Genomic DNA, 11790 nt, shown 5'->3' with positions numbered 1-11790 from the left:
CAAAGGATGGAAAAGAACCAGAAAAGAATATAACAGAGAGATGGGCTAACTTTAATGACTAGTCCCAGAAAGAGAAGAAAATATTTGAGGAGTTACTGCTTAAGAAATAACTGAAACTTATGAAAATCATCAAGCTACAGGTTTTGGAAGTCCCACAAACCTCAAACAAAGTATATTCAGAAAATCATACTTGTGCAAATATTACTATTATTGAAAACTAGAAAAAGAAAAAAGTCTAGAGCATGAAAGGAGGACCTGTTTCAAAGGACCAAATATTTGGCAGCTGACTACTCAGTAAAAAACAATGGCAATCAGAAGACAATGGAATGGCATCCTCAAAGTGATGGAATAAAATAACTGCTAATCTAGAGTTCTGTACAAAGCAAAAATGTCCTTAATAACAGTTGGAAAGGTAAAATTAGAAAATGTCACACAAAAAGAATTTTTTTTCCCAAAAAACTACACAAAAATGAAGTCATTAAGCAGAAGGCAAATGATATTAGGTAGAAACTTGGAGATGTGAGAAGAAATGATGAACAACAGGATAAATACAGGGATTTAAGTTAATAGTGATTTTGAAACAAAAATTTTTAAAAAGTCAACTAAAGTACATGAAAATAATTGCATGTAAGTTGAGAGGAGGATAAATGGAAAAGTGTTTTAAGGTCTTTATGCCTAAGGAAAAGTTAAGCTGTCACTTTATATTAAACTTGAATATTCAGAGTTGTATGTTGTAATATTTAGGGGGTTACCACACTAAAAGATTTGTAAAAGTGTATTACTATATACTAATGGTGTAAAATGGAACAACAGGAAAAAAAAGGTATTCAACCCAAAAGAAAGGACAGAAAAAAAGGAAAAGTGACAGGGAAAACAATTGGTGAGGTGGTACATTTTAAATCCAAATGGATCAGAAATTGCGCTAAGTGTAAATAGGGTAAGATCCTCCAATAAAAGACATTTTCAGATAATGATACAATGTGGTTATATACAAGAGAGACAAAATGTAAGGATACAGAAAGGTGAGAGTGAAAGGATGTAGAAAGATATATAAACAGTAAGTGAAAGATACTGAATGTGGCTATATTAACATCAGTTTTAGGCAAAAAAACTAGTAGTAAAGAGACAGTTGATAATGAGAAAAGGTCTAATTCACCAGTAAAGTTTAGCAATTTTAAATTTATAGAATTCAGTAGCTTCTAAATATATAAGAAAACAAGGAGAAATAGAGAAATGCACAATGATAGACAATTACAGTAAAAAAAAGGTTGGTAGAGTTATAGAAAATACAATAGATCTAACTACCATGTAGAGGCTACTGTACTCAACCAATACATAATACATGTTTTTCTCATGTACATGTTGGATATTTCAAAAGTTGGCCACATGCTTAATAGAAAGCAAATCTAAAGTGTCAAAAAATTATTAATCATACAGAGTATATTCTGTGACCATAAATGGTGGGGGAGGGGTTGCCTGGATCCATCAGTAGAGCATGGGATTCATGATCTCAGGGTTGTTAAGTTTAAGTTCCATGTTGGGCATATAGCTTACTTTAAAAAAAAAAAAAAGGAAAATAAGCTAGGAAAAAAAAAATTAAATGAAAACCCCTCGTGTTTAGAAACTACAAAATATACTCCAGGGGCGCCTGGGTGGCTCAGTGGATTGGGCCGCTGCCTTAGGCTCGGGTCGTGATCTCGGGGTCCTGGGATCGAGCCCCGTGTCGGGCTCTCTGCTCCGCAGGGAGCCTGCCTCCTCTCTCTCTGCCTGCCACTCTGCCTACTTGTGGTCTCTCTCTGTCAAATAAAAAAAAAAAACAAAAAACAAACAAAAAAAACCCCCAAAAAACAAAAAAAACAAAAAAAACCCATACTCCAAAGTAATCTTGGGTTAAGGAAGAAATCACAATGGAATTTAGAAAAAAATCTTACTATGAAATAGAACATCAGATGTTGCAAGGAATAGATGAAGCTGTGGTAGAGGGGACTTAATAATTTATTAGAAAGGAATAAAGCTAAAAATGAATTTATCTCAAGTTATAAAAACTGTAAGACAAGAAAAAAATAAAGAGCTTTATTTATTGGAATAGAAAGCAAACATGATAGGATTAACAAAGTTAAGAATTGCTTCTTTGGGAAAACAAATCTCCACTAAGACAAATGAAGAAGAAAGTGTGCAGGCACAAATACCAGAAATGAAATGGAGACCTCACTGCTTCTGCATTCGTTAAAAGTCTTTCAAGAAGGTATTATGAATAACTTCATGCTAATGCGTTTAAAGTTTTAGATGAAGTGGGGTGCCAAGGTGGCTTATTTGGTTAATCATCTGTCTCGGCTCAGGTCATGATCTGGAGATGTGGGATTGAGCCCTGCATGGGACTCCCTGCTCAGTGGGGAGCCTGCTTTTCCCTCTTCCTCTGCCTTCTGCTCCCCTTGCTTGTGCTGTCTGTCAAATAAAAAAAATCTTAAAAAAAATTTTTTTTTTTAGGTGAAGTGGTAAAATACCTGAAGAAATGCAGCTATAAGAAGAAAAAATTCTTGGGGTGCCTGTCTGGCTCAGTCAGAAGAGCATGTGACTCTCGATCTAGAGTTGTGAGTTTGAGTCTCCATATTGGGTGTAGGGATTACTTAAGGAAAAAAAAAAAAAAAGGAAGATGAAGGGGAAGGGAAAAGAAATCTGAATAGTTCCGTATTTGTTAAAGTAATCGCATCTATTTGATGAGCAGAAATAATGGTCTTTTTAATAAATGGGGTTGGAACAACTGCATAGCCACATGCCAAAGAATGAACTTGAACCCCTACCTCACACTTTACCCAAAAATTAATTCAAAATAGGTCAAATCCATAAGTGTAAGAGCTATAACCATAAAACTCTGGAAGAAAACATAGTTTTAAGTAGTCTTTGTGACCTTGGGTGAGGCAGTCATTTCCTAGATATGTCATGTGAAGTACAAGCAACCAAATAAAAAATAGATAAATTGGATTTTATCAAAATTTAAGAAAGATGTGCTTCAAAAGACAAAGTGAAAAGACAGCCTTCAGAATGGGAGACTGAAAGAATGGAGCAATGGGAGCAAGTGACATATGTAAGAAACTAGTATCTGGAATACCTAAAGAAGTCTTCAACTCAACAGTAAAAAGACAATGTAAAAACAGGCAAAATATCTGAGTAGATAAAGATATCTTTCCAAAGGAGATATACAAATTGCCAATAAGTACATGAGATGATGCTCAACATCATTAGTCATTAGGGAAATAGAAGTGAAGCCACAATATGATACTATTTCATACCCACTAGGATTACTGTAATTGAAAAGACAGACAATGGCAGTTGTTGGCAAGGGTGTAGGGAAATTGGAACCCTCATGTTACTGATGGGACTGTAAAATGGTACAGCCACTTTGGCAAACAGTCTGGCAGTTCCTCAAAAAGTTAACATAGTTACCATATGACTTAGCAATTCCATTCATATCCAAGAAAATTGAAAGCATATGTGTTCACACACACGTTTGTACATGAACATAACAACATTAGTCATAATAACCCCCAAATCGAAACATCCCAAATGTCTATCAACTGATGAATGGATAAACAAAATGTGTGTGTATGTGTGTGTGTGTATGTGTATTATATACATATGTATAATGTGTATGTAAAACATAATGGAATGTTTTTCGTCCGTTACAAGGAATAAAGTCCTGATACATGCAACAATGTGGATGAATCTTGAAAAACATTCTGAGTGAAAGAAGCAACACAAAAGACCACATAGTTTATGGTCCCACTTACATGAAATAATCCGTAATAGTTAAATCCGTAGAGACTGAAAGTAACTGGTGGTTACCAGAGGTAGGAAGGAAGATGATTGGTGAGTAACTGCTAATGGCTGTTCTAGACTTAGTGGGGATTGTATAATTTAATAAATATACCAAGTGCCATACGATTTTACATTTTAAAAGGGTGAATTTTATGGTATGTGAAATATATCTAAAAAAGTAATCAAATCTGTTATTTAAAATCTTCCCACTAATTCCAGGCCTTGATGGCATCCCCACTAAATTCTTCCCAAAATTACGAAGTCTACATAAATTCTTCTGGAGATTAGACAGTGAGAGAACATTTCCTAACTTTACCAGGCTGACATAACTTCAAATATCCATTGGAGATTAAAAGAAAGAATTACGGGGCGCCTGGGTGGCTCCGTGCGTTAAGCCTTTGCCTTTGGCTCAGGTCATGATCTCAGGGTCCTGGGATCGAGCCCCGCATCGGGCTCTCTGCTCAGCAGGGAGCCTGCTTCCCCCTCTCTCTCTGCCTGCCACTCTGCCTACTTGTGATCTCTGTCTGTCAAATGAATAAATAAAATCTTAAAAAAAAAAAAAATTACAGACCAACCCTTTCATGAATATAATTTCAAAATACAAGTTTAACATAAATACGTTAGTAAGTTAAATACAAAAATATGAAAATGTGAATACATGACAAAGTAGGATTTGTTTCAGGAAGGCAAGGATAGTTTAACCAATCAATGTAATTCACATCAAAAGAGAAAAGCTGTATGGTCATATCAATAGGTACAGAGAAAGCATTTCATAAAATTTATGTATTTGTAATAAAAACTCCCCAAACTAATAAAGGAGAATTTATTCTAATTAAGAGTGTCTACATAAAACCTACAGCAGACATCAGACTTGAGACTGGGAATAAGATCAGGATGTCTACTATTACTATTTGTATTCAATACTCTTCTGAAGGTCCTAGCCATAGGGAATGGCAAGAAAAAACAAAAAAACAAACAAGTATTGTTGAGGAAGAAATAAACCTTATTTGTAAATGACAGAGTGTGTATGTAGAAAATTAAAATCTATAAACTATTAGAAGTATGAAGTATACTTGGCAAGATTCCTATATATAGAAAAATATAGAAAGAGTTGTGTTTTATAAAGTGGTGCATCTAGGTGGCTCAGTCCTTAAGTGTCTGCCTTTGGCTCAGGTCATGATCACAGGGTCCTGGGATCAAGCCCCAACTGAGTAAGGCTCCCTGCTTAGCAGGGAGTCTGGTTTTTCCTCTACCCCTCCCCCTGCTCATGCTTGCTTGCTCTCTCTATCATAAATAAATCTTTAAAAAATTTTTTTAGGAAAGTTGTGTTTTTATATACTAAAATATATATATATATGTTTTATAACCAACAGCAAAAACAAAAAGAGAAACTACAATTTATAGCATCATAAAAAAAAAAAATCAAGCGTTGGAACAGGTATAGTGAAAGATATTCAAGGCTTGTACACTAAAAACTACCAAACATTGAAAAGCACTAGCGATCTGAGTAAATTCAGTTATGCACTGAATACTCAATTGGAATACTTAATATTTTAAAGATGTCAGTTCTCCCCAAATTGATGTATGGATTCAAAGCAATATCAAATTCTCAGAAGAATGTTTTAGTGTATATCAAACTGATTCTAAAATTTATATGGAAATGTAAATTCAAGTCATATTACCTTCAAATAGTTTAGCAAGCACTTCAGTTATAATAAATGTACATAATCAGGGGCGCCTGGGTGGCTCAGTGGATTAAGCCGCTGCCTTCGCTCAGGTCATGATCTCAGGGTCCTGGGATCGAGCCCCATGTTGGGCTCTCTGCTCTGCAGGGAGCCTGCTTCCTCCTCTCTCTGCCTGCCTCTCGCCTACTTGCGATCTCTCTCTCTGTCAAATAAATAAAATAAAATCTTTAAAAAAAAATAAATGTACATAATCAGAATAGCACCATCAAAATCAGGAAATATGGTGTTATTACCATTTAACTCTCAGACTTCTTTCCAATTTTTTTTTTCCTAAGAGTTTTTTTTCATTTATCAGAGCAAAGTGAGAAAGAACATGAGCAGGGTGGGAGGCTGAGGAGAGGCAGAGCAAGAGGAAGAAGCAGGCTCCTTGCTCAACCTGGATTGTTGCAGGGTTCAATCCCAGGACCTGGGATCATGACCCTAGTGGAAGGCAGACACTTAACCGACTGAGTCACCCAGGTGCTCCAGACATCATTCCAGTTTTGCTAGATGTTTTAATAATGGGGGTTTTTTGGGGGGGGGTTTGTAGCATACAGATCCTTCCCTAGTTAAGCCTCAAATGCAACAAGGCCTGGCCAGCGCCTTGATTGCAGTCTTATGACCCTAAGCATAGAACACAGCTAATCTGTGCTTTACTCTTCACCCATAGAGATGGTGGGATAATAAATGTGTTTGTTTTAAGTCACTAAGTTTAAGTGTTAATTTGTTACACGATAGAAAATTAATACTCATCTCTTTCCAATTGATTTTAGTGTTGTTTTTAAAGTTTATTTATTTTAGTAATCTCTATACCCAACATGGGGGTTGAACTTACAACCCCAAGATCAAGAGTCACATGCTCTTCCAATTTAGCCAGTCAGGGACCCAGATTTTAATTGGGTCATTACTTGCTGTCTTGATCCCTCTAGCCCCAGGGTTAAATCTTCCTGCTTTCTTTGCTCATCCCTGGGTTGCCTCTCGATTCCCTCAGGCTTGTCAGCATTTTTAACTCCTTTGTAACTAGTTTTCCGTATTAAGTTTTTCTGTTGAATTATCTGCCTTGAGTTTTGTTTTCTTGATCAGTTTTGACTAATACATGTGGTTAGAATTTCTATTCTCTTGGGGTGCGTGGGTGGTCAGTCAGTTGAGCACCCAACTCTTGATTTTTGACTTAGGTCGTGATCTCAGAGTTGTGAGATCAAGCCCTGTTTTGGGCTCTGTGCTGGGTGTGGAGCTTGCTTAAGATTTTCTCTCTCTCCCTCTGCCACCCCTAACTTTACCCCCACCTCCATTTGCGCTCTCACTCTCTCTCTCAAAAAAAAAAAAAAAAAAAAGAATTGCTATTCTCTTACCACAATTAAAAGTTTAAAAGTGGGGAAGGGAGGGAAGAATAGCTATTATCTGCATATCTATAGTAGTGGTTTGATAATAGGCAATATTCTTTTAAGTTTTACCTCCAGAACACAGCTCTAATATATTTACTCTTCTCCACATTTGAATCATTCTAACCCTAAGCCATCATTGTCTCTTGATCTGGGATGCTCAGGTAATGGTCTTCTAACAGATGTTCTCTTCTCCTTGTCCCTTGCTAGTCTGTTCTTTATCAGCCAGTACAATGATGCCAAGTAGCATGGAAGGGTTTGGAGAGAGATACAGAATTTTAAATATTCTGTGTTGGATATGCTTCATTTAATTCAGTTACTGGTATAGACCTGTCTTTATATAATAGATTAAAATTCTTTTTGACTATGTTGACAAATGGTGCATTTTAATTATTTAATGAATATGAACTATAATCTCAATTTATTTCCAAGATCAGTTGTAGCTCAGAGAAGAAATTAAAGTAGAATACAGACTGAACTGTATCCTAAAGGGATAACAGAACTAGTAAGAACAACCTGTGATTGTATTCTCCAGTGTTGATTACCTTAAGTCATTTTCAATTAGCTCTTTCTGGGGCTTATTTTTTACATATTTGTTGCTGACATAAATCTTTATAAACTCAGAGATACAAGAAATCTTATACTTGCTACTTTCTGTGAAAAGATAGTTTTTTAAAAAGTAAATTCAGGCTCCCATACAGATATAAAATTGGATACTTTATAGATTATTTAACTCAAGCAATGAAGGAACCAGGCAGATGGCATAACTGGTTGAGAGGAAAAGTTAGGAAAAAAAGCACAGATTTATATGTAGTTAAAGAATGGTGGAATTAATGTACAAATGGCGGCAACACTGATCTTCCCACAGTGCAGGAGGAGGGGGAATGCATCTGAACCTCTGTCAGGTAGGACAGAATTTGGCAGGTCTGTAGACAAGAATTATTTTGCATTGCTATCAGTTATCTACAACCTACAGGCTTGTAAAATAGCTTCTACACAATGATCATTATCATAACAAGGAGGGGTGTTCTCCAAACAAGTCCATTTTCTATTGTTGCACACATTTTCTCCTATATCTTTAATTTGACTTGAAGCCCCTGTCCTTGAGCCGGTAGAAGACTCAAACACAGATAATAGTTGGATTTCCATTCCTTTAATTCATGTGACATTTCCAGATGGCTTTAGAAAGAGCTGAAGGCTTGGTGGGACCCTCCTGGTCCCTTATACTGTTTACTGCTGATATATTTATGGTAAATCCAAATGACTCCTTTTGTGCTCTGTGAGTTACACCTGGGTTTGCCAAGGATAGAAGCTCCAGCAATAGCTCAGGACATATCAATAGTGCAGGAAGATGAAGGAGAATGTAGTGGTTTTTGTTTTCACCAGAATTTTTAAAGTCTTGCTTTTTTTCAGCTTCCCCACAGATTGGCCATTAGGCTGTTTGATCCTGTACTCTGGTTTCTTTAGGTGTTTGAGCCCACTGTCAAGTCCAACTTTCCTAGATGGTCCAAGCAGTCATTCTTCTTGAGTCCTATCATCTATTAGGGCAGGAAGGGGCACATTGTCTCATTATTTGGGGTTCCGGAATTCTCCTCCTCCCCTTTCCAATTTCTTATTGTTCTCCTCTACCTCCCATTAACCTAATTCTCTGAATGATTCCAGGCACACACTTAACAAAAACTAGGAAGGGAAGCTGAAGCAAGGGAAAGCTTTCCTGGTTACTCAGGGGATCTAAAAGGGGAAAAATCCAGAGAACAAAGTAAAATTATTATTTCATTTTTTAAATTCTTTAACAAGAGTATCTTTCTAACATATATCCTCATCTATTCACTCATTCAGCATTTATTGAACATTTCCTGTATTAGCTGCTGGAATTATAATGAATGCTTCATCTAGGGAATTATAATGAATGCTTCATCTAGGGATCTTATAGTCTGGGAGATAGTCAAAGGAGTAATCAAAGTGACAATGCAATATTTTAAAATAAACATACAGAAAGATCATTGTAAGGGAATTTAGCTGTTTAAGAGTTAAAAGTATAATTACAAACATGACAAAGTCAGTTTATATTACAGAATCTCTGCTATCTGGATAGGTTATAAATAAGTTCAAACCTAATTCCTAAGACCAATTTGTCTTTTTTTTTTTTAGATTTTATTTATTTATTTGACAGAGAGAGATCATAAGTAGGCAGAGAGGCAGGCAGAGAGAGTGAGAGGGAAGCAGGCTCCCTGCCGAGCAGAGAGCCGGATGTGGGACTTGATCCCAGGACCCTGAGATGATGACCTGAGCCGAAGGTAGCGGCTTAAACCACTGAGCCACCCAGGCGCCCCAATTTGTCATTTTTTAAGGGACAACCCAAGTTCTCGTTTTGTATTAATATAATTTTGGACAAAACTCTCACTTGTTGCAGGTATGAATCTTACTCCACAAACCTGAGTGTGTGAGATGTCACCTTTTTGTGTGTTGTTGAAATCAAATTAAATTTTGACTGGGAACCTAGCAAAGTCAACTACATGAGTGTGTGACTACCCAGCAGGGCTCCCTCCACACTTGGTTCAGTGCTCTGCTGTTGCTGTCTTGAAATTCATGATAATTTTATCTTCGGACTTGTGCTTTGTAACTGAATCCAACAGGACCGCAGAGCATGTGCTGGAACAGAGGGGATAGGCACAATACACGTACCTGATGCTGTTCCTTGCTGCCCTGTTGGCACATAGCATTTGAGGTGCCCGGGAATGCCAGTGGACACACAATGCGTGAGTCAGCAAGTCTCAAAGGAAGTACAAAGAGTGTTTGGTCTCGCTGAGTCAGAGGTGAGGTGGGGCGGCTAACAATTCTAGGGCCCATGCTTTCTTTTTGAACCAGTACTTCCTTGGCAGAAAGAAGACATAGTAAACAAACAACCTAGGAATGCTATCATCCTTTCTTTCTTGTGTCACTTCCCTATTTTAGTCAACCAGTTACCCTGAGAGAGATGGTACAGAAGGAGAGGGAAAGATAGGGCAACCATAGTTTTTTTTTCCATCAGTTCTTCCTTATTCAGCAGTCAACTGAGGGTAAAGTATTGATAGAATGTGTGCGTATTGAATGGAATAAAAACCATTTGCAGTGTTTCCACTGTTCTGGTAAGAATAAAGTACATATACATCAATGAGCTACAAAATAAGGACTCTGTAATTTTGGTGATTCCACAGATGAGTTACATGTTCTTATATTTGCATTTAAAACTGTCCTTGAGGGCACCCGTGTTGCTCAGCTGGTTAAGCGTCTTCTGTCGGCTCAGGTCATGATCCTGGGGTCCTGGGATGGAACCCCACCATGGGGCTTGTTGCCCAGTGAGAAGACGATTCTCCCTTTCCCTCTGCCCCTTCCCCCTGCTCCTGTCATTCCCCTCTCCACCCTGCTTGTGCTCTCTCTCTCTCAAATAAATAAAATCTTTATTTAAAAAATGCAAGAGAAGTTGAGGGAAAGGAAACAGCTTTGTATTTTAGTACCTTTGACAGTATTTAAAAGTATGAACAGCACTTTTTCTCCTGCATTTTCATTTCTTACTGAGCCCCAGTGAAAAGTCCTGAGAGGTCTTACTTTGAGCAGAATATTTGGAAGAGCTGGTTAACAGAATATACTCTAGAGTTAGGTAGGATTTGAAGATTTTGTGCCACACTGTATGTATGAAGAATACATACAAGAAAATTTGCCCAGGCTGTAAGCTCCTTGCTGAACGCCAGGCACTGTGCTGAATGCTTTACAAAGATCATGACATTAAAAGCTTTTCAGAACATTACCAATCCTTTTATCAATGTAGTACATAAACATATTTAACAAAATTACATAGTATAGAAAGACCCATAATGAAAAGCAACAATCCTATTTTCATTCTTTTCCACCTCCACTCCCTTGAGTTTCCTCACTCCTAAACTCTGTTTTTAGTATATCTGTTGATTTTTCCCTACTCTCTAAATAATATGAGATTTTCCACCATTTAGACATCTATCTAGGATATTCCAGCTCTGATAAAGTTTTAGCTTATTTGAGTTCCCAATCTCCCCCTCCCTCCCTCTGTATAACTGTATCTATCACTCTTTTTAGTTTCTCGGTTGGTTATTGTTGGGGAGGAAAAACTTCTCCCCTCCTAGGTCATGTGGTTGGGGCTCAGAATTAAACTGACATTAGACAGATTAACAGGAGAAAACCACACAAATTTTGTTTAATATTTTTTATGTGCACACAGGAGTCTTCTAAAGGAAAATGAAGACCTGAAGAAGCTGTTAGGCCCCAAAGCTTATACACCTTTTAAAACAAAAAACAATAATTTGTGGGTTGGGGACAAGATAGGGGCTTAGGCTGGGAGCTAGGAAATTGTGGAACAGTGACTAGGAAATACATCTGGGAAACAAATGGGAGATAAGGGTCATTTTAGTAGGTTTGTTTGCACAGTTCCATTTTGGTGTTGACTCTCATGGTGACAACAAACTTCTCTTCCTGGGACAGGGAGGGCACCTCTCTTGTGGGAAATTTCAAGACCTACTTTTAGGTAGGAAAGGGGAGTTAGGGAGTCTTTTCCATATCTGCGGTTTCTCACATACCTTCTGGTCAAAATAATCAATATGCCAAAGTGGCATATTTTGGGGTAGCATGTTCTGAATCCCTTCATTATCTTTTAAAACATGAAATGATGGACTTACTCCTTGATTTCTTCTTTCAACTATAGACCATTTCTTCTAACTCCTCATTACACAGTAGGTTCATTTGTACTTACAACTTTCCCTTCCATTTCGTATTTCCCCATTCCACCTCTCAGCTTTGGGCAGTTATAACTCTACTTACCTTTATGAGACTGATAGCATTTGTATTCTGTTGATTAA

The sequence above is a fragment of the Meles meles genome, chromosome 11 (genome assembly GCF_922984935.1).
Source record: "Meles meles chromosome 11, mMelMel3.1 paternal haplotype, whole genome shotgun sequence".
Lineage (NCBI taxonomy): Eukaryota > Metazoa > Chordata > Mammalia > Carnivora > Mustelidae > Meles > Meles meles.
Note: the sequence above shows the minus strand (reverse complement) of the source record.